This window comes from Schistocerca serialis, chromosome 4 (assembly GCF_023864345.2).
Source record: "Schistocerca serialis cubense isolate TAMUIC-IGC-003099 chromosome 4, iqSchSeri2.2, whole genome shotgun sequence".
NCBI lineage: Eukaryota > Metazoa > Arthropoda > Insecta > Orthoptera > Acrididae > Schistocerca > Schistocerca serialis.
This window is the reverse complement of record NC_064641.1, coordinates 639673045-639697028: the sequence shown is the minus strand read 5'-3', so window position 1 is coordinate 639697028 and position 23984 is coordinate 639673045.

The window sequence follows — 23984 nt, the reverse complement described above, 5'->3', positions numbered from 1 at the left end:
TTTATTGCCCCTGCCCATGTGCTACATCAGCACTGGTATGACTATTTGTTGTACAGAACCAAATGTAGTGTGCTTTTTTTTTTTCAAAATTTAGTGAGAGTTCGCTTTCAGAGAATCACTTAATAATTCTTTGGAAAATATCATTTATCGACTCTCTTGTTGCTTTCTCTCTAAAGGGATTTATTATAATACTAGTATCGCGTGCGAAAAGTACCAATTTCGCTTACTGAATGTTAAGTGGAAGGTCATTCACATGTATAAAGAATAGGAGTGGACCAAACATTGAACCTTGTGAGGCACCCTTTGTGATTTTTTTTTTTTCCCCCAGTCACAAAAATTTTCTACTTCTTCGACATTATCTGAACTATTCAGCACAACCTACCTACTACATCTACATCTACATCCATACTCCGCAAGCCACCTGACGGTGGGTGGCAGAGGGTACCCTGAGTACCTTTATCGGTTCTCCCTTCTATTCCAGTCTTGTATTGTTCGTGGTAAGAAGGATTGTCGGTATGCTTCTGAGTGGGCTCTAATCTCTCTGATTTTATCCTCATGGTCTCTTCGCGAGATATACGTAGGAGGGAACAATATACTGCTTGACTGTTCGGAGAAGGTATGTTCTCGAAACTTTAACAAAAGCCCATACCGAGCTACTGAGCGTCTCTCCTGCAGAGTCTTCCACTGGAGTTTATCTATCATCTCTGTAACGCTTTCGCGATTACTAAATGATCCTGTAACGAAGTGCGCTGCTCTCCGTTGGATCTTCTCTTTCTCTTCTATCAACCCTACATGGTACGGATCCCACACTGCTGAGCAGTATTCAAGCAGTGGGCGAACAAGCGTACTGTAATCTACTTCCTTTGTTTTCGGATTGCCTTCCCTTAGGATTCTTCCAATGAATCTCAGTCTGGCATCTGCTTTACCGACGATCAACTTTATATGGTCATTCCATTTTAAATCACTCCTAATGCGTACTCCCAGATAATTTATGGAATTAACTGCTTCCAGTTGCTGACCTGCTATTTTGTAGCTAAATGATAAGGGATCTATCTTTCTATGTATTCGCAGCACATTACACTTGCATTCTGCTTGTTAAGTATGATTCAAAGCAGTTGCGTGTAGAGCCATCAGTTCCATAAAACTTGAGTTTTTCTGAGACCTGAGTATTTTCAACAAGTGCTTAACTTACTTTTTGAAGTCCATTCGTAGTATTACAAATGGGGTAACTTTCCATTTTCAAAGGATACTTCTAGCTCAGAAACGGGCAGTTTGGGCAATAAGTGGTGTAAGTTCGCGAACCTCTTGTCGGCCACTGTTCACTTGTCTGGGTTTTCTGACATTGGCATTTCAATATGTATATTCTCCGCTGTCGTTTTTTGTTAACAATATCAGCGTATTACCAAGAATTAGCATCTTTCACTCAGTTAATACTAGGCAGAAATCCAATCTGAATTTTGATCGCACTTCCTTAACTCTTGTGCAGGAAGGTGTGGAGTATATTGCTGCATCCATTTTTAATAAACTACCACAAGAGTTCAAAAATTTTTGCTGTAATCCACACGCTTTCAAATCGAAAGAAAGAATTTCCTCATGGGTCACTCCTATTCTATTGAGGAGTTCCTTGAAAAATTAAGCAGATTCCTACGTTATACCGTTGATTGCTTTTGCTTAACCTTATGGCTTGACCTTTTTTGAGTTCATAAACATTTTATTTTATCTGTTATTACTTTTATTATGTAATTTCATGTACTGACACGTTCCATGACGTTCGAGATTTTCTCCTCAATTTGGTCCTACGGAACTAGACGTGTAAATAAATAAAAAAATGGCCCTTAACTGCGCAGACAGCACGCTAGGGGAGAGGACATCGGCAGTGATGGAACGCTCTTGTGAATGACCTAGTGTAGTATATTAGGTGTAGTAGATGGGTGCAGTACGATAGTTGAAGCCTAGGCAGAAGCGTATGTATCTCGCATAATTGAAGGTACACCTAGCGAGTCTGCAAACGATCGTGTGAGCAGGTTATGCCAGTGTGACCAATAATTCGATAAAAATAAGGGAAGTGGAAAAAATATGGGAACAGTAGGCACACAACACATTACCAAGCCTAATACTGTGTAGGGAAACCGTTAGCATTCGAAACAGCTTCCAGTCATCTCTGAATAGACAAATGCATGGCATGTATGGTTTGCAAGGGAATCTTATACCATTACTCCTGCAAAATAGTGGCAAATTCAGGCAGCCCTGATGGATATGGGAAGGGATTACCCACTCTTCTCTCAAAAGTAGACTAGAAAGCTCTATAATACTGAGACTGGTGACTGCGATGGACAGGGAACATGCGACTATTCACCCTCATGCTCGGAAAACCAATTCTGGACTATGTGAATGAGCTGTGTGAAAAGGGGCCATGTCGACTTGTACCACAGCAGCACCGTTGGGAAGCAAACATAGTGGAATGGTCACACAATCCTTGGCAGTATTGCGACCTTGAAAAGTACCCAAAATATCCATGTAATGCCACGATATGGGTGCCCATATCATCAGCGAACCCCGGACACGTGACCAGAAGTTGGAAACAGTGTGAAACAAGACTCATCGAACAAAATGACGTTCTTTCATTGCTACGCAGACCAGGTCTTAAGGTTTCGACATCACGTTTTCCTGTCGAGGGCATTTGCAACACTGATGATTGGTTTTGGAATTTCAGCTTGCCTTGGAGTTTCCAGCTTATGGAGCTCCCATCGTGTTATTTTGGTGCTGACATTTCCGCAAAGACTTTTGCAGCTGTCGTCCTCTTATTTTTCGTCACAGTTGTCTTCAGTGAACGTTGGTCATGATAACTCACACTTTCATCCAGATTTTGACTTGGCGGGAGATGTTTCTTGCCGCGCGGAGTGGCCGGGCGGTTTGAGGCGCCATGTCACGAATTGTGCGTCCCTTCCCGCCGGGTGTTCGAGTTCTCCCTCGGGCATGAATGTATGTGTGTTGTTCTTAGCATAAGTTAGTTTAAGTAGTGTGTAAGTCTAGGGACCGATGACCTCAGCAGTTTGGTCCTTGAGGAATTCACACACATCTGAACATCTGCAGATGTTTCTTCCGACATAAATTTACGATATCGTTCCTCTAGAAACAGAAAACACTTCGGATACCTTCCTTACGGAAGAACCCACCTCACGACCACTAGCAATTTGCCGACATTATACTTCAGTTAGCTTCGACACTCAGAACTACACGGAACGATATTCTGACCACAACTGACACTTGCAATGTACTGAGGTCAATGTAAAGGTTCAGCTCATGGTCAAATGCAACAGCGCAACCTGCAGGTTTGGTTGGTTGGTTCGGGGGAGAGGACGAGACAGCGAGGTCATTGGTCCCATCAGATTAAGGAAGGAAGTCGGCCGTGCTCTTTGAAAGGAACAATTGCGGCAATTTCCTGAAACGATTTAGGGAAATCACAGCAAACCTAAATCAGGATGGCCGGACGCGGGTTTGAACCGTCGTCCTCCAGAACGCGAGTCCAGTGTGATAAACACTGCGCCACCTCGCTCGGTCTGCAGACTTGCTTAGCATCTGCATTTATGTTCAAGCATGATTTTTTTACGGTGTTTCAGTATTTTCGACCAACCCGTCAACAGTTTCTCATTGAATTACCAGCAAAGGCACACTCGCATAAACTATCACCTGAAGCAGAAAGACATCGACCTTACCAAAGCTGCATACTTCACGACTGGTAATGTAAAATAAAGTACATGTGTCACGTTAGAATCATGCGTCAGTCCCCTAATAACTTGTTCAACCAAATCACCTAAAAATAATTTTTTTTCTCCTTTTTCCGCACCTACCCGAAGCAGTGAAGCACCTGTAGCTATGTTTTCCCGCTGCTTCTGTATTCTCTTTATTAAGCGACTGGAGTAGTTCGCGGTCGCGCAGTCCTCTTAAGCTCAGTTTTAATTAGAGTTTCACTTCCTCACCTGCCTCTTCCGACAAAAATTTTATGTAAATTTAATTTTATTAATAAAATATTTTAATAGTCAAGACTGCAGGTATCGGATTTTGCCATATAGACTGTTAAAAAATGGTTCAAATGGCTCTAAGCACTATGGGAGTTAACATCTGAGGTCATTAGTCCCCTAGACTTAGAACTACTTAATCCTAACTAACCTAGCCGGCCGCGGTGGTCTAGCGGTTCTGGCGCTGCAGTCCGGAACCGCGGGACTGCTACGGTCGCAGGTTCGAATCCTGCCTCGGGCATGGGTGTGTGTGATGTCAGGTTAGTTAGGTTTAAGTAGTTCTAAGTTCTAGGGGACTTATGACCTAAGATGTTGAGTCCCATAGTGCTCAGAGCCATTTGAACACTAACTAACCTAAGGACATAAAACACAGCCGGACTGAAGTGCCTAGAACCGCTTTTTTTTAAATCTCGTTATGTTCGTCTTCGTTCTTTGTATCGGCTCGGGGCGGACGTCGCAAGACACCCGTTTCAGTTCGTAGTTGATTCATTAACTCAGTTTTTTTATTACAGAGGGCAGCTAACCCTCTGACCGAACACGCTGAGTTACCGTGCCGGCTCGGCCACAGCGGCCACCGACTGTTAATATCTCTTATCAAAAATGTTTAACTTAATGTAATACTTCTAGATCACTTCTCTGCTTCCTGTCTATGGAAGGAATTAACATTAAAATTTGATGGGCTGATTATGAAGAACTTTCCCTGTATATATGACACATGAAGGCTGTGATGCCATGCTTTGTTGTCAAAGGGCAGCAACGGGAAGCATCGAAGTGTGTAGAAAGGCAGGCAACACACAACTGAGACGCACTAAACTAAAACGCGTTTTTGGTCCTTCGTCGCGCTATTTTCAACGGCCTCCATTTCATTTGTTCATTCAGTGACCCACCAAGATTCATCACAAAGTACGATACACTTTGAGCAACTAGTAGGCCGGCCATCACTTGAATTGCCGACTCTGTACAAAGACTTCGAAAACTCCGGACATTCGGGGTATGTCGGATTATTTTCGCGGACACATACAAACTGGCCAAAGGCGGGGCGGGACAGCGCGGTACCCGCGATCGTCGATTGTCAGCAGCTCCTCGTTGATCTCGGTAGGGAGTATGGAAAATGGCTGTATTCCAGAGCATCTAAGAGTGCTTGTCACTATTTCTTGAAAATAAAACGAACGAAGCTACCTACACGTGAGTCCTCATTTAGTGAATTTTAATTAAGATGTGTCAGTATCTACGTATTTCCATTAATTCGAATGCCTCCACGTACAAAAAATTTGCAGGTTTACACCAGACAGTTGTATTAAAAAAACCGCAGGATACCCTCAAAACCAGGACCAACCCATGAAAACCGACCGTACGGCAGCCCTAGCCGCGAGCTACCACAAATACTTTTCACAATGAAATTGTAGATCGCGCGTCGGCTACCGACCCGGATGCCCAACTTCATTTTTGGACTCCATATCTCTCATACTCTGGTCAAATATTTATGTAATCATCAGAATAACATTTTTCCTCAAGCACATGGCACTGCGGCTCACAGACCATTGTTGGCGGACGGCGATTTACTTTTCTTGTTCCTTCAAAGACTAGATATTATTTTACCTGCTATCAATTGCAAGCCAGACTCCTTATGATAAAATAAGAAATGCAGAATTAAATCGGGCAAAGAACAGCTTTTGTAACTTCCTTCCAGCCAGCCTTCCTTATTTCGTAACATACACTCCTGGAAATTGAAATAAGAACACCGTGAATTCATTGTCCCAGGAAGGGGAAACTTTATTGACACATTCCTGGGGTCAGATACATCACATGATCACACTGACAGAACCACAGGCACATAGACACAGGCAACAGAGCATGCACAATGTCGCCACTAGTACAGTGTATATCCACCTTTCGCAGCAATGCAGGCTGCTGTTCTCCCATGGAGACGATCGTAGAGATGCTGGATGTAGTCCTGTGGAACGGCTTGCCATGCCATTTCCACCTGGCGCCTCAGTTGGACCAGCGTTCATGCTGGATGTGCAGACCGCGTGAGACGACGCTTCATCCAGTCCCAAACATGCTCAATGGGGGACAGATCCGGAGATCTTGCTGGCCAGGGTAGTTGACTTACACCTTCTAGAGCACGTTGGGTGGCACGGGATACATGCGGACGTGCATTGTCCTGTTGGAACAGCAAGTTCACTTGCCGTTCTAGGAATGGTAGAACGATGGGGTCGATGACGGTTTGGATGTACCGTGCACTATTCAGTGTCCCCTCGACGATCACCAGTGGTGTACGGCCAGTGTAGGAGATCGCTCCCCACACCATGATGCCGGGTGTTGGCCCTGTGTGCCTCGGTCGTATGCAGTCCTGATTGTGGCGCTCACCTGCACGGCGCCAACCACGCATACGACCATCATTGGCACCAAGGCAGAAGCGACTCTCATCGCTGAAGACGACACGTCTCCATTCGTCCCTCCATTCACGCCTGTCGCGACACCACTGGAGGCGGGCTGCACGATGTTGGGGCGTGAGCGGAAGACGGCCTAACGGTGTGCGGGACCGTAGCCCAGCTTCATGGAAACGGTTGTGAATGGTCCTCGCCGATACCCCAGGAGCAACAGTGTCCCTAATTTGCTGGGAAGTGGCGGTGCGGTCCCCTACGGCACTGCGTAGGATCCTACGGTCTTGGCGTGCATCCGTGCGTCGCTGCGGTCCGGTCCCAGGTCGACGGGCACGTGCACCTTCCGCCGACCACTGGCGACAACATCGATGTACTGTGGAGACCTCACGCCCCATGTGTTGAGCAATTCGGCGGTACGTCCACCCGGCCTCCCGCATGCCCACTATACGCCATCGCTCAAAGTCTGTCAACTGCACATACGGTTCACGTCCACGCTGTCGCGGCATGCTACCAGTGTTAAAGACTGCGATGGAGCTCCGTATGCCACGGCAAACTGGCTGACACTGACGGCGGCGGTGCACAAATGCTGCGCAGCTAGCGCCATTCGACGGCCAACACCGCGGTTCCTGGTGTGTCCGCTGTGGCGTGCGTGTGATCATTGCTTGTACAGCCCTCTCGCAGTGTCCGGAGCAAGTATGGTGGGTGTGACACACCGGTGTCAATGTGTTCTTTTTTCCATTTCCAGGAGTGTATTTTCAGGTATAATCCTCTTCTTCGCAAACATTTCTGCGTCAATTCAGAGAAAATAGTAGTGACTTGTAGTGACACCGTTCTTTATAGCTCATCTTCTGTCTTTTTAGGCCCCATGTTTGCTCATTACTGCGAAGTGAATGAAAGACAGTGCACTGACTCTGCCTTCGTATGTAGACGGATTTCCACCTCTCTTAATCCAAAAATGGCTCTGAGCACTATGGGACTTAACTGCTGTGGTCATCAGTCCCCTAGAACTTAGAACTACTTAAACGTAACTAACTTAAGAACAACACGCACATCCATGTCCGAGGCAGGATTCGAACCTGCGATCGTAGCGGTCGCGCGGCTCCAGACTGTAGCGCCTAGAACCGCTCGGCCACTCTGGCCAGCCGTCTTTTAGTCCTGAAGTATAATGAGCCATAGCAGACACTTGGTGTTCGCCCCTATACTGCAAAGGAAACATTTATTGTATGTCTATTCCAGACATGAACGTGTAGTCCGAAATCAAGTTCGACGTGACCGGAAAACGGAAAAAATATCACTACCGACAGCCAGAAAGTCGGCTCAAAGCAGGTTAGGGATCCTTAAAGCAGGTAAGCGTGCTAAATAGTTGCTCATGACGACTGAAACCGCGGCGGCTTGCGTAACAAGCTGCTGTGAGCGTCTGATCCCACGTGAGACGCTTTTTGCACCTGTGGTGGCGCCTTTTACTCATGAACTGTAAAGCCTCCGAACCACAGTCTATATCGTCTGCTGGCTCTCCAGAAACCGAAACGTAGGGTCGAAATGTCGTGGTTTACGCGGGTGCCGGCGGTGTGGGACAGTAGAGTGGCAGAACTCTCTGCCAGCAGAAAAAAATGTTCAAATGGCTCTGAGCACTATGGGACTTAACTTCTGAGGTCATCAGTCCCCTAGAACTTAGAACTACTTAAACCTAACTAACCTAAGGACATCACAAACATTCATGCCCGAGGCAGGATTCGTACCTGCCACCGTAGCAGTCGCGCGGTTCCGGACTGCGCGCCTAGAACCGCTAGACCACCGCGGCCGGCCTGTCTGCCAGCAGATTACCATATGCTCAGGGCCAACCCCGTCAGGAGGCCTGATTGGGGACTGCTTAGGTGGTGGTGGCGGCAGACTGCCTGCGACAGTAGGCTGCTCTGGTGCCAACGGAGTAAGAGAAGGATGGGATCGAGGGAGAGGTTCCATCTCCCTAGATTCCACTGGCGAATGGGGAGCGAGAGAGGCGTGGCGACAGAGAGCATACGAATGTCCAGGAGGCGTGGGAAGATGGCGAGAGACACAGCTGATGGCGAGTCTGGTACCTCTTCCAGGTCTTATGGGTGGAATCGAGGGCGGAAGAACTGTGGTCGCGCCAGACTGGTTGCAGAGGCAGGCCAGGTAGAAATGTCTGCGTGTGACGTCAAACATCTGACGACCCCTGTGGGCCTACAACGACTCTTGGATACTTCTCGGATGTCGTCCGAATGTGCGTGCCAGACACAGATGCCCCAGAAGTAGATAGGCCTGTATACAGGATGTGCATGCTGCACTGAATTCTGGAGGTCTAATAAGGTATGATTCTAGTACCTGTACAGAATTTCAGCTGGATATTCTGTTGACTGAAGTGGACCTCTGCGTCGTAAGTTATGGCAAGGCCTTCAGTGTCTGGGTTTGGAAAGTGCATGCCATCTGCTCACCGTCCACATTGGAGGCAAGGTGGAAGATGGAGCAGTGGTGAGATGATCTGTTCCATGCCGTTACGGCGACGGATGGCCTGGAACTGAGTCGACGTAAACTGGGACTCGTCGTCCCACAGCAGGAAGCAAGGTTCCTCCTCAGTGGTGAAAATCCTCCATAGTGCATAGCTGGTATCAGCAGTGGTAACAGAAAACATGTACTCCACAAATGGGATTGTAGAGAGGGTGCACGCCACCAGTGGCCACATTTCTCCATGAAATGGCCCAGAAAAATTGACGTGGGCCCTCCACCAAGAATGGTCAGGGATGGGGCATAGCGAAAAACGTTATGCTTGGGACGTCTAATTCAGGGTACAAGCACAGCAGGAGAGTACAGTGTCAGCATCGATACCAGGCGAGTAAACGTCCAGCCTGACCAACTTGATTCCTTCACAGAAGGCCCACCTTTCGTGCTTGTTGTGACCAACGTGCTTCGTATAGAAAAGCAGTTCCGTGAAATATTTATAATGTGATCATCTTACGCACAAACTATTTCCTTTCAATTTTCTCTCAACTTGTCTGTGAACTGCACATCAATACCGATCGCTCTGTAGGATGCGGCCGACTGCCTGCCCCATCCTTGTCTAACTAGACCTCTAATGCCTGTATACATGAATTATGTCATTCTTTGAAAAGTGAAACTTAGATGAATAAAACTACAACTACTAGTAGATATTAGTTCTCGTCAAAAATTGCACACAATTTTTCGAATGCTTCCAGCAGCTGCAACAACAGCAGCGGCAGCGGCATCTCAACATCGTTTGGTTTCCTTTAATATCAAAAAGTAATTCACTATAACGTATCTAACATGAATCTAGCCCTCGGATTAATTTGTTTGAACATCACCCACATCAAAAAACTCGGAATATCGACAAAGTATATGTTTTTGTACGCATAATGTGTATGTTACTGTTTTAGGAGGAATTTCGTAATGTCGTGATCCAGAGCTCTGATGGAGGCGCTCTGACCGAGCCTCTCATCTGCTGAGGCATCTCAGCGGGCTTTGCCACGCGCAAATACTTAGTAATGGCTTCGAAAGTACCGGACGGCCTTCAGACGCACACCTGGCGATTGGGAGGGACGACTTTGGTCACTGACCAGTCACCGCCGATAGCGACGGACCACTGCAAAAGTCAACAACTTTATTGACACGCGTAAGCCATGCGTTTCTCAAGGTAGCGCCTCGCCACCCATTCCATTTCCAAGCTGCAGAACGATTCTGAGACAAGAGTGTCGACTAGAAGTAAGCTGGATCAACAGTATGGGAACAATTTTTCATCTTTTCCGCTCATCTGACATGGCAGGAGAATTATTCAGTTCAAACTTTCCATCGAAGTCATTAGAGGCAATTTAACAGTTCCCAAGCAGGGAAAATTTTTGACTGGCTTCATTTACAACGTCCATTTAAATTCTTGTTTATATGACTCAGTATCGCCTACAACTATCATTTTACTTTCATTGATCGTACGAATGTACAGTTTCGGTCTTCAGATCATTGTTAAATGTTTCACGATAAATTAATCAATGTCACATCGTGCCATTCCAGTCTTTGTATGTGTGTGTATTTAAATAGCGTCGACCGTTATTGTGCCTATGAGTGAAGTAATCGTAACCGTAACGCAGTCGAAAAAACTGGCCTCGTTAGGAAGAACGCATGGCACATTGAGTAGCTGTGACATATACAGGGTGTCCGGACATTCTCGTTACAAACTTCTAGGCCTTGTAGAGGGGAGTGAGTACGTAAGATTTTCAACATGAACTTATATCCGGAAACGTACCGTATCCGTAGGTACTTGAAACTTGTTTGCTAGGTAGGTTTGCAACACTCACTCTGCAGCGGAGTGTGCGCTGATATGAAACTTCCTGGCAGATTAAAACTGTGTGCCGGACCGAGACTCGAACTCGGGACCTTTGCCTTGCGCGGGAAACTGCTCTACCAACTGAGCTACCCAAACTCGACTCACGACCAGTCCTCACAGGAGACGAGATACTGGCAGAATTAAAGCTGTGAGGACGGGTCGTGAGTCGTGCTTGGGTAGCTCAGTTGGTAGAGCAGTTTCCCGCTCAAGGCAAAGGTCCTGAGTTCGAGTCTCGGTCCGGCACACAGTTTTAATCTGCCAGGAAGTTTCAGAGTAGTCTTGTTGAAAGGTGCTTATAACGGATCGTCTGATGTCATTTGAAGTCTATAACACCTCTCTGACAGGATTAGAGCCTCATTCAAGTGTCTGTGAGTGTTAGAGCAGCATAGTTGAGTACATGTTTGCAAAATGCGCCAACATGATCCTTCTGTTTGGCGAAGCTCACGATAATGGAAGAACTGCTCGTCACCATCAAAATCGTTATCCACAACGTCCGACATCAGTGCACAACCTTTTCACCACAATTACGCAACGACTTCGAGAAAGGGGCACCTTCTCTGTCAGCAAGCGTGACTGTGGTACTCCAAGCAAATGCCGCATACCCGAATTGGAATTCGAATTGTTTTTCAAAATAGATTAAGCTTCCTTTCTTTGGTGATAAATGAGTGGAATTGTAAAACAAGTGATGAAGTGCGTCACGCTTAATATATTAATTGTAAAAGTAGTAGAGAAACCAACATGTTTTCAAATGGCTGTAGCACGGAAACGGTACGTTTCCGGACATGGGTTCCTGTTCAGAATATTATGTACTTACTCCCGCCTACAAGTCCTAGAAATTTTAACGGGAATTTCCGAACACCCTGTATACGATACGAGGTGAAATGTGTCTAATTTTTAATAACTTTAACGTGTACCCACATTAAGGGGGCTAGTGTTTTCAGATTTATGACAATTACGACACCTGCGATCACAGGCACTACAAGGGTGAATGCTATGTAAATATATACATTTACAGAGTTGCATAAAGTGCCTTCATTGAATTTTCGGTAACATACTTCTTACTGGTGTAAGACCAAAAATGTATAATCATACGACCAATAAAGGAAAACTAACAGATGCAGACAGCGATAAATCATTTAAACAGTTCATGGTGGATGCAGACTTAGTCTCAACGAACATCATTTAAGGGGAGGTTTACTATCTTTTGGTCCAAAAAATTGATTTTTTAAAAATTTTATTTTTGGATCTATAAAAGAGTTTAGAATCCACACCTAAAATGGTTTTTACGAATACGGAACGGAAAAGTTTGTTATTCGCGGTTGAACAAAAAAATGCACCTGCCTGAAATCGGCATTATTCACGCACCAGTTTTTTTTCTTTCGAAGGACGAGCTATTCTACCTGTTCCTGGCAGGAAACACACAAAATTAAAATGAAAGTTTGAACGCATGTGTTTGGAAGTTAGCCCCCGAGCATTTGCATTCTGGTGCGAAGACTGTGGATATTGCGACTTTCCTGGCAGTGAGCAGTTTCGTGGAAGGATATTCAGCAATTCTGAAGACAATGACTACGATGGGTGGCGCCCTGGGACTCTATTCGACGCAGTTCGCCAAGGATTCGGACGACCACCAGATTCAACCGGCCATACGAGCGGCTCTGGAGCAGCGCAGGATGGCCCAGATCGAGCAGAGCGCCTTCTGTGAGGAAGAGGAAGGACTAGTTTATGGACCTGGAATAGCAGACTGAACGTACGTTGCATAATATTGCATTTATATGTAGTTGAAACTTCAAACGCGTCTGTCTCGAAATAACGTTTTTGTTCCCTTATGGTAACTTCAAATCTACTGAACCGATTGGCATGAGTCTTTGTTCCCGACGAAGTTAACTAAATTGTCTAGGAATTGTACCACTTTTATTCCGATCCATCAACTATAAATATTTTTACTTGGCCGTCAAAATCGAAAAATCTATTTAAAAAACCCAATTTTTCAAATAGCCGCCATTTTGTTTCCTATTGTCCAAACAACTTAAGCGAGGTACAACTCCTAAAGAATCTTATATACTTCTCTAACATCAACTCAATTTTGATTTCGGACGAGCCGGCTGACCTTTGACATACCGCGCGTGGAGGTCTACATCGAAATTTTGTTTCGTCCCGACGGCACTTCCGCCTTTGCTCTTCGACATTTCAGGTCGAAAAAATTCCGGTTTGTAGAGGAAATATAAATAAACATTTTGATCAAACTTGGCACTGATATCTATAAAACATTTTGAGAAAAAATTCTCAAAGAACATACTTTTTTCGGGCCAAAGATAGTAAACCTCCCCTTAACTCATTGAACGACGTCAAAAGGGTGGGCAAAAATACAGAAGCACCACAAACACAACACGTTACAATGCCTAACAGGCGTATCAAAGCCGTTGACTATCAAAACAGCTTCCAGTCGTCTCGGAATGGATAAATAAAGGTCCTATAGGGTTTAATCGAATCTTACACGTACGCATCTCTCCAAAGTAGATCACAAACGCTCAATAATATTGTGACCTGGTGACGTGGGAGGCAAGGGATATGCGGCAATTCATCCTCGTGCTCACAAAACTAGTTTGGACAACGCAGGCTGTGTGAACAGGGGCCCTCCCTGTCGTCCTGGAACACAGTATCACATTTGGGGAACAAATATTATGCCATTGGATGGACCTGATCACCCGAATTGGTCACATAACCCTTGGCAGAATTGTGACTTCGCAGAGTGGCTATTGGGCCAAAGGAGTACCACGATGCAGCTGCCAGACCATCACCGATCCCCGCCATGTTTCTCCCTTGGGATGTAAACTCGACCAGAAGTTTGAAACAGTGTGGAACAGAACTCACCCTACCAGATGACTTTCTTCCAATGTACTATAGTTCAGGTCTTATGGCTTCGGTACTACGCTTTCCTGCTACTGTCATTTGTATCACTGACGAGAGGCTTTGGAATTCCAGATTGCCCTGCAATTCCCTCCTTTTGGAGTTTCCTTCATGTTATTTTGGTGCTGACAGGGTTCGCGGGTGCGACATTTTGTTCTGCAGCTAACTTTCGCAGCAGTCGTCCTTTTATTTTTCGTGACAAGCCTCTTCAGTGACTATCCGTCGCTATCACTCGACACACACTTCCGTCCGGGTTGTGACCTAACGGACGATGTTCTCTGCTTTCCAAGTGAAGGGCATGAGTCTTCGATCCGGTTCCTCCGGAGACACCAAACATTTCTGTTACCTTGGTTAGGAAAGCACCCACCGTACGATAACCAGCAGTCTACCGCCGTTCGAATTCACTTAATTCCGACATAACGCACTCACAGCTACACGCAACACGTTTCTGACCGCGACTGACACTTGCAACGTATTGAGAACCTTGCGCAGTCGTCGTTCGTGGTCAAATACGACAGTGCAACCTGCAGGCTTGAGTAAGATCTGCAGTGTTTCTAAAATTATTTCCACCTTTGTAGATTTTCGCCCAATAGGCTGTAACTGTTAGGCCGAAAGCCACCCTCGGTTGATTTGAGCCTCTATGGTCAATTACAAGTGATAAGTACACTGATAAGCCCAAACTTAATGACCACTGCCCATCGCGATGATGGATGCAGCCTGGTGGCTTTGGGCGCAATTACACGGTAATAAAAGTATGTAAGCGCTACAAACACGGAGGAGGGATAAGGAATCACCCTAGTGAAGATATGAGCTTCAAATGGGAAAATCCATTGAGATAAGCGACTTTGAGCCTCAGGGCCTCAGGGCCTTTGAACGAGTATCTCGAAAGCGGTGAAGATGGTCGAATGTTTAGCGTCTACGGAAATAGGTAGAAGGACAATGAACATATCATCAGACGCTAAATGGTTGGATGTCCATGACTCTTCACAAAACGTGGGGCTCTGAGATCTGACTACTCTGTAAAGTAGGACAGTTGGCGATCTGTGACACGTCTGCCGAAAGAGCCAATACTGGGATAAGCACAAGTGTATCGGAGCACACCGTTCAACGTAGGTTGTTGAACCTAGAGCTCAGCAATAGACCACCCACACTTGTTTATATTTTGATCCAACGAAATCGTCGATTACGATTTCAGTGGGCATAGGACCATCGGAATTCGACCGTCTTCATCCTCTTCGGGTGAATCACATTTTGGCTACACTAGGTCTATGGTCGTCTCCACAAGAGACGTCATCGAGGTAAACGGCGGCTCGAAACGTGCAGCACGCCACGGACGCTGGCTTGTGGGAGGAGTATTATGCTATGGGAGACGTTCTCATGCGCTTGCATGGGACCTGTGGTGCTGATCGAAGACACGCTGATAGCTGCGAACCACTTGCATCCCTTCATGCTTGAAGTCTTTCGCAACGGTGATGTCATCTTTCAGCAATATAACTGTCCGTGTCTCGGAGCCAGAACCATGCTACAGTGGTGTGAGGAGCAACATGGTGAACTCACGTTGATGTCTCGGTGACCAAATTCGCCTGATGTAAATCCTATGGAACTCATCTGGGTCGTTATCGGGCACCGTCACCGCGCACACGAATAAAAGGCCCGTTATTTAAGAGATTACATGACTTATGTGTAGACATCTAATGCCACGTACCTCCACAAATCGATCTAAACATTGTCGGATCCATGATACGCAGAATGAGTGATGTATTTCGTTCCAAAGACCGATAAACAAGCTGCTAAGCAGGTGGTCATAATGTTTTGGTTCATCAGTGTAAGTACAAATAAGTAAAATACACAAGAAACTCAAGTTACATCTGCACACAAATATATTCGTTACCCATATATATTCTTAAATTTAAGCGTCGCATGTATTTTTCTGAGTTATCTGCACTGATTAATCAGCAATCACTTGTAAATAGCAATATAAGCTGAAATCAGCTGCTTGTATTAAATTTCTTCACTTCGGTCAAATAACTACAGCCTGATGAAGAAAAAAACGAAGAAAAAATGAGGTCAGTAAAAAATTCTACACGACTTACCAGTATAGTTGAGCGCGTTAATGCGCCACTACCTGGATTAGGGGAGGTGAGCCTGTCCCGGTCCGAATCCGCCTCTCAACGACGAGGGCTGATGAGCCGGTAAGCCACCATGATCTTTTTAGGCGCCCCCCATCCTATTAGGCAAACACCGGACTGGTACCTACGTCTGGCCTCAGACAGGCGCTACGCAAACTTTTAGAAAAACATCTTCTTGCCCTTGTACTTGAGATTTACTGTAGACGCAGAAAGATGTAGTACTCAGGTCCCGATCTGGGGGGAATTGTGGCGGAGGGAAGGGTATCCGGCCACCTACAGTCACTAACGCTGCCAAAACCCATACGACAATGTTGACTCCGCAGAGAACGGAGACAAGGAAGAAGAAGAGGAATTAATAATTTTGTATGAACTTTACAGTCCAGTTCTATGAAACTGTGTTTCAACCAACTACTTTATCAAGCGTGAAAAATGAACTTACCGCGTTTTGGAGCATTCTTACTTATGTATTAATGACCTGTTTTCTGCTTATTGGGCCACCATATTACAAATGACTGGTGTCTACAAGAGACATTTGTGTGCGAGAACCCAGACCTTGAAAACTGAAGATATTGCCAGCGCATAGAATGTTTGACAATAGTACCAGTCAGGAAATAAATCCAGAGCTCATCACTCCTGTTAGGTACCACATACGTTACAATAGTTACTGGATTAGTGTGGTACAAAGGCAGAGGGAAATAATTTGGAAGTGGATACAGTGTATGGAAGCAGTTACCACTGTAATACAAGAGGATCCATTAACGTCATTAATACACTGTCACCACAACTACTTTCGGAACCGAAGTCGTCAACGCAAGCCTGTGCAGAGACGCAGTATTCAAAGGTACCCGGTTCGAATTCTGATAGTGAAAGAAATTTTCACGTCCTAGCGTACATGCATGTCCGAAAGAAAATGGCATCGTTATTCGTAATAACACAGGCATTGCAATATCGTATTTATCCGCCGATACCAGGTTGTGACTTTTAATTAAAATATCCTCCTCTTTACGGGAATTACCTAATGTGTGTTGTAGGAACGACAACATGTATACCCTAATGATATAGCAGGCTACATAGTTCTTGATGGTTCACCTCTCAATAAATATGTTTCTTCAGTGTGTAATGCACACACCACCTTTATCTCATATACTGTGCTAAGTCACACTTCTGCTGTGTCCGAGCTCTAGATCTCCCCCTAACTGAATTTGTGATATCATCAACGTATGCTCTCGTGTAAAGTGGACAATCTGGGTTCTAGTTCTGGTGCACTCTCCTCTGTCATTTCGAGTTGTGACTATCACTATATCGCACAAAAGGTTGTGACGACCACTGAGGACTTCCTTAGTAATATCTCTCTCTCTCTCTCTCTCTCTCTCTCTCTCTCTCTCTGTGTGTGTGTGTGTGTGTGTGTGTGTGTGTGTGTGTGTGTGTGTGTGTGTGTGTGTGGGTGGGTGGGTGGGTCGGTGTACGTGTGTGTGGTTTTATCAGGAGATTTTTACTGATATTTTATCCATGACACTTCGTCTGTGAAGCAGTGATATAAATATTAAGTATATTCAGCTTCCATCTCTCAGCCACTGTTCTCATAATGTGAAAATCTACCCGCGCAGTCAGTCTCCAGAAGTTTCAGATAAGGCCGACCAAGGCGGGCTGATGAGTGATATTTAAAGCTATGCACTCTGAGGATAACGCAACCAGTACATGCAAGTACGAAGTCAAAATCTTTCCCTTGAACTGCTGTGCTACATAGTAACGGCATCTACTTTTCCTCTACTTCCCTATAAGGTACATAACTTAATTTCATTTCTTATGGTTGATAAGGAAGATGATCCTCATAGGGGTGTTTGGCCATGTAAGAGAGTAACTAAAAATACCAGAGGTTTCAGCATCTATTAGGATATGTAATTCTGATTCGTTCTAATCCTTAGTCACAAGTCAAGATCAAAACCAGACGAGAGCTTCTTGTTGTTTTGCAATGGGTGCAGGGTGTATTTATCCCGTTGTAGGTCATGATGCCCAGGTAGGTCGGATGGTCGGACAGCAGATACGTGGGACTATGTGGACGACTGTCTAAAAACCATAGATGCAGTGAAGACCAGTAGTACAGTTATTCAAGCTAGGCGGACAGCAGAGGTGGAGAAGTTACGTAAATGTTTTTCATGCTATTGTCAGTCTGCGTTTCATATTTTCTCTACTTCCACCATTATCAGTCATTTTGCTGCCCAAATAACAAAACTCATTGACTTCTTCAGTATCTCATTTCATAATCTAATTGTCTCTACAGCTCCTGATTTAATTCGACAGCGTTTCATTCATCTTGCTTTAGTTTTGATGCCGTTCTTTTCAAGACACTATCCAGTCAGTTCAACAGGTTTTGCCAGTTCTTTGCTGTCTCTGACAGCATTACGATGTCATCGGTAATCTGGAAACTTTTTATTCCTTCTCCCTGAATTTTAATTCCCTTCTCAAATTTCTCCTTGTTTTCTTTTGCTACACAATCAGAGTAGAGATTTAATAACATCAGGGAGTGGCTGCACACCTGTGTCACTCTCCTCACAACTACTATTTCTCTTTCATGCCCTTCTATTCACGTAACTGCACTCTGGTTGCTGTACTAGTTTTAGATAACTTCTCGCTACCTATATCTTCCCCCTACTGACTTTTCGCTCCTTATGTCTTCCCCCTGCTAACTTCAGTATTTCATAGATCGTACCCCAATAAAAATTGACGATAGTTTTCTCTAGCCGTCCGCGGTGGCCGAGCGGTTCTAGGAGCTACGGTCGCTGGTTCGAATCCTACCTCGGGCATGGATGTGTGTGATGGCCTTAGGTTAGTTAGGTTTAAGTAGTTCTGACATCTGATGACCTCAGATGTTAAGTCCCATAGTGCTCAGAGCCATTTGAACCATTTTTTTTTCTCTAGATTTACAAATCCTAGACACGTAGGTTTGCTTTTCTTCCGTGTAGCTTCTACGATAAGTCTTAGAGACCTCATATGACCTCATGTGGTCCTACATTTCTCCACAACCTAAACTTGTCTTACCTGAGGTGGGCGTCTACGAGTTTTTCCATTCTCCTGTAATTAATTCCTGTCAGTATTTTGCAGTAGTGGCACATTAAACTGATTGCTCGGTAATATTCACACCCGTCGGTATGAAGTCTGAAAGTATGTTGCCGATCTGATATATATTGCATGCAAGACGGTATACTTCTGTCAAGTCTGACTCTCACAAGGATCTCAACGATCCTGGACAATGTCACCTAATCCAGGAGACTTATTTGGACTTATGTGTTTCCGTCAAGTTCTTCTCGCAGCTAAGGAAGATGCATCAAAACTCGAGGAATTTTTACATCTGACATTTCGTAACAGCGAATGCGCAGCTTCAGTATCATGGGTGAGGCTTCGAAGTCTATAAAGGATCAAACTTTCCTTTATTTTGTATCTGACTCTCCCTATCGATGTTCAATTGAGAAAAATAAAAAAATTCCAAAATGAATGCTGCATGATCCGACATCGCTTCTCGAATTTCTCGAGACGATTAAACGAACTGTGTAATCGCCTTGTTTAATGCAAGAGTCAGTTTCTCTAATACCCACGTACACCTTGATTTCGGCTGTATTTCGCAACGATCGTCCTTGGTCGCCTTCCTCACGCTGTGTGAAGATCGTGGGCAAGCTCAAAGCATGCTGCAAGGTCGAACTTCTGCGCTGAGAGATGACCGGACGATCTCCAGATGGCTGGCGTGTTGACTCACCGGAACTACGGTGCTACTGGTGGCCCCATCGACTCACTTCGCGAGTGGCTCACACTTGTCACACAGACAAAAATAAAAAACAGAAATAAATTATGAGAATTCTGAAGCAGCAACAGTTATTACGGATGAAAAATAAAGAGCCAATGTTGTACAAAATTAATTTTTTACCCTTGACCGGTATTTATCTTCTCAAATCATTGTCAGACAACAAAAAACTGTCATCGTTATAAGCCGAGAACTATGAGGATGTGTAACCAGACAAAAATTGTCGAATTGAGTAAGATCGTGAAATTAGTTTCTTACAAAGAATGTTAACTGATTTTTAACGTAAAGAAACAGACGTTTCGCTGCTGAAAAAAAAACAGCAGCTAATAATTATGCAATTTAAACGCCACAAATAAAGTTAATCGCAGCAATTTGAGTAATAAAAGTTCGGGGATAAGAAACGGTTGGGTCACTTAGGCTCAGTTGTAGACAACATAAATTACACAACGTAGAATATATTGATATGATACTGCCCAACTGCAGTTTATGTAAGCAGAAGATTTCTTACAAAAAAGCCAAACAGACTAAATTTGAATACTAATAAAGTATTAGGGGTCGATGTAACGTTGGGTTAACAGGGCAGCATGATCAATCATAGGTATGCTTGTGTTAAAGGATAGTATCAATGAAATACTCTCTTGAGCCAGGTACTGAAGGAAGATGCCCAAACCGTCTAACATTTCTGACTCTGGAACCGATACTATTCAGTCATAAACTCTACTTCGTAGTTTAAAAAGAATGCATTAGCAGATCTGTGAGTGGGATGGGCGAAGATAAAATTTTCATCTATTAATATTTCTTAAAAGTGTAATACAGATTTAATTCAGAATAATAGTCGATGTGCTCTCAATATTAAGCTGTTGTACATTCCATTTTGATTTAATTTTTATACCCAAATTTAACAGCATTAAAATTGTGATGTGCAGGCGAAGCACTTCCCTGAGCAAAGTGTTTCGGGCTGACAGTTTCAACGCGACAGGCTGGAAGACACGATTCTAAGCGAGAAGCCGCACATATAATATCTGAATTGCGCGCCGTAATACCGGGCGCCTCTCCTAAGACCCGCCAGCCTCATTTTCTCTGGTGTTTGCAATTTCATTGTTGAATTGCACAGACCAATCAGCCCAAACAACTGCTGCTCGTCACGTCTTGCAGGCGACGTCCAGTATCAACAGCCGTAAATAGAAATATTAAAAAAGGTAAGAAGATTTTTCTGTTTAGAAAAAGTGACAAAAAGCAGATTACAGAGTACCTGACGGCTCAACACAAAAGTTTTGTCTCAAGTACAGATAGTGTTGAGGATCAGTGGACAAAGTTCCAAACCATCGTACAATATGCGTTAGATGAGTATGTGCCAAGCAAGATCGTAAGAGATGGAAAAGAGCCACCGTGGTACAACAACCGAGTTAGGAAACTGCTGCGGAAGCAAAGGGAACTTCACAGCAAACATGAACATAGCCTTGCAGACAAACAAAAATTACGCGAAGCGAAATGTACTGTTAGGAGGGCTATGCGAGAGGCGTTCAATGAATTCGAAAGTAAAGTTCTATGTACTGACTTGGCAGAAAATGCTAAGAAATTTTGGTCTTATGTCAAAGCGGTAGGTGGATCAAAACAAAATGTCTAGACAATCTGTACTGAAACAGAGGATGACAAAGGCCGAAATACTAAATGTCTTTTTCCAAAGCTGTTTCACAGAGGAAGACTGCATTGTAGTTCCTTCTCTAGATTGTCGCACAGATGACAAAATGGTAGATATCGAAATAGACGACAGAGGGATAGAGGAACAATTAAAATCGCTCAAAAGAGGAAAGGCCGCTGGACCTGATGGGATACCAGTTCGATTTTACACAGAGTACGCAAAGGAACTTGCACCTCTTCTTGCAACGGTGTACCGTAGGTCTCTAGAAGATCGTAGCGTTCCAAAAGATTGGAAAAGGGCACAGGTCATCCCCATTTTCAAGAAGGGACGTCGAACAGATGTGCAGAACTATAGACCTGTATCTCTAACGTCGATCAGTTGTAGAATTTTGGAACACGTATTATGTTCGAGTATAATTACTTTTCTGGAAACGAGAAATCTACTCTGTAGGAATCAGCATGGGTTTCGAAAAAGACGGTCGTGTGAAACCCAGCTCGCGCTATTCGTCCACGAGACTCAGAGAGCCATACACACGGGTTCACAGGTAGATGCCGTGTTTCTTGACTTCCGCAAGGCCTTCGATACAGTTCCCCACAGTCTTTTAATGAACAAAGTAAGAGCATATGGACTATCAGACCAATTGTGTGATTGGATTTAAGAGTTCCTAGATAACAGAACGCAGCATGTCATTCTCAATGGAGAGAAGTCTTCCGAAGTAAGAGTGATTTCAGGTATGCCGCGGGGAAGTGTCGTAGGAGCGTTGCTATTCACAATATATACAAATGACCTTGTGGATGACATCGGAAGTTCACTGAGGCTTTTTGCAGATGATGCTGTGGTGTATCGAGAGGTTGTAACAATGGAAAATTGCACTGAAATGCAGGAGGATCTGGAGCGAATGCAGGGAATGGCAATCGAGTCTCAATGTAGACAAGTGTAATGTGCTGCGAATACATAGAAAGATAGTTCCCTTATCATTTAGCTACAAAATAGCAGGTCAGCAACTGGAGGCAGTTAATTCCATAAATTATCTGGGAGGATGCATTCGGAGTGATTTAAAATGGAATGATCATATAAAGTTGATCTGCCAGACTGAGATTCATTGGAAGAATCCTAATGAAATGCAATCCGAAAAGGTTACAGTACGCTTGTTCGCCCACTGCTTGAATACTGCTCAACAGTGTGGGATCCATACCAGATAGGGTCGATAGAAGAGATAGAGAAGATCCAACGGAGAGCAGCGCGCTTCGTTACGTTTAGTAATCGCGAATGCGTCACGGAGATGATAGATAAACTCCAGTGGAAGACTCTGCAGGAGAGACGCTCAGTAGCTCGGTACGGGCTTTTGTTGAAGTTTCGAGAACATACCTTCACCGAGCGAGGAGTCAAGCAGTATATTGATCCCTCCTACGTATATCTCGCGAAGAGACCATGAGGATAAAATCAGAGAGATTAGAGCCCACACAGAAGCATACCGACAATCCTTCTTTCCACGAACAATACGAGACTGAAATAGAAGGGAGAACCGATAGAGGTACTCAGGGTACCCTCCGCCACCCACCGTCAGGTGGCTTGCGGAGTATGGATGTAGATGTAGATGAACAGAAATCGTCTGTTTACTACCTATTACAAACAAAATTATTTTGAAATCGGAATTTTACTAACCCATTCCACGTATCGTTCCCAAATTAGTCTAGTCCGATATTTGTTTTAGCGTTATGTGTTAACAGGGGCAGTGATACGCAATGAACAAACAGCAACGCAACAGCGTCTCCGCAGCGCCTCATGCTTGGGGGTAGCAGTCACCGAGGGTCAGGCCAGTGCTGCCGCTTCTGGTGTAAGTGGGCTGCTTCTGTGTTGGCAGCGCTGTGTAGCGCTTTGTATTGGATCTCTGACTGCACTTTCTTTGTAAGAGACTCTTTGGCTGGACGGACTCGTTGTTGGAAGTTAATCGCCAGTAGTGTTGGGCAGTTGGTAGTTAGTCGCCAGCAGTGATGGAAGTGCTGTTGGGCAGTTGGAGGTGAACGGTCAGCAGTGATGGATGTTAGATGTGAGAAGCTAGCATTGATGCAGGGTAGAGGTCTGAAGTGTTAGCGATCTGTACATGTCCGACTTGGAGAGTGAATATTATTCGTGATTGTATACCTTTGTACTAGATGTCAATGACGATTTATATTCGTGTCTGAACTGGATGTCACATTATTAAGGTAAAAAATATACATTATTTAGTTTGCAGCAAAATATTTCCTTTGCTAACCACATGCCTATCAGTAGTTAGTGGCTTTAGTAGTTAGAATATTTTATTTAGCTGGCAGTATTGACGCACGCTGCATTGCAGTAGTTCGCGTAATGAAGATTTTTTGTGAGGTAAGTGCTTAATGAAATGTATAGGTTATTGTTAGGATTTCTTCTTCATCAGGGCCATTTTTTGAATTAATTATTTGAAGTCAGGTTGTAATTTTTTTGAGCTGTCAGATTACGTTGCGTTAGGATATTGTGGGTCATTGTTGACGTGATAAGAAAAAGTAAAGAGAAACTGGGGTCTGTATGTTCAGTTTTACGCAGCTGTTTCAGAATCAAATAACGTAGAAGTTTCATCTTCTCAGTCATTCAGCAATTTAAGTACAGACACACACATTTAAATAAAGAAGTTTCACTGGTTGTTCTTCGAGTTTTAGTGTCCATGTTAGCAGAATGCGATAAAACAGATATCGCATTAGACCAATCTACGAGGGCTCAGTCGAATGAGCACG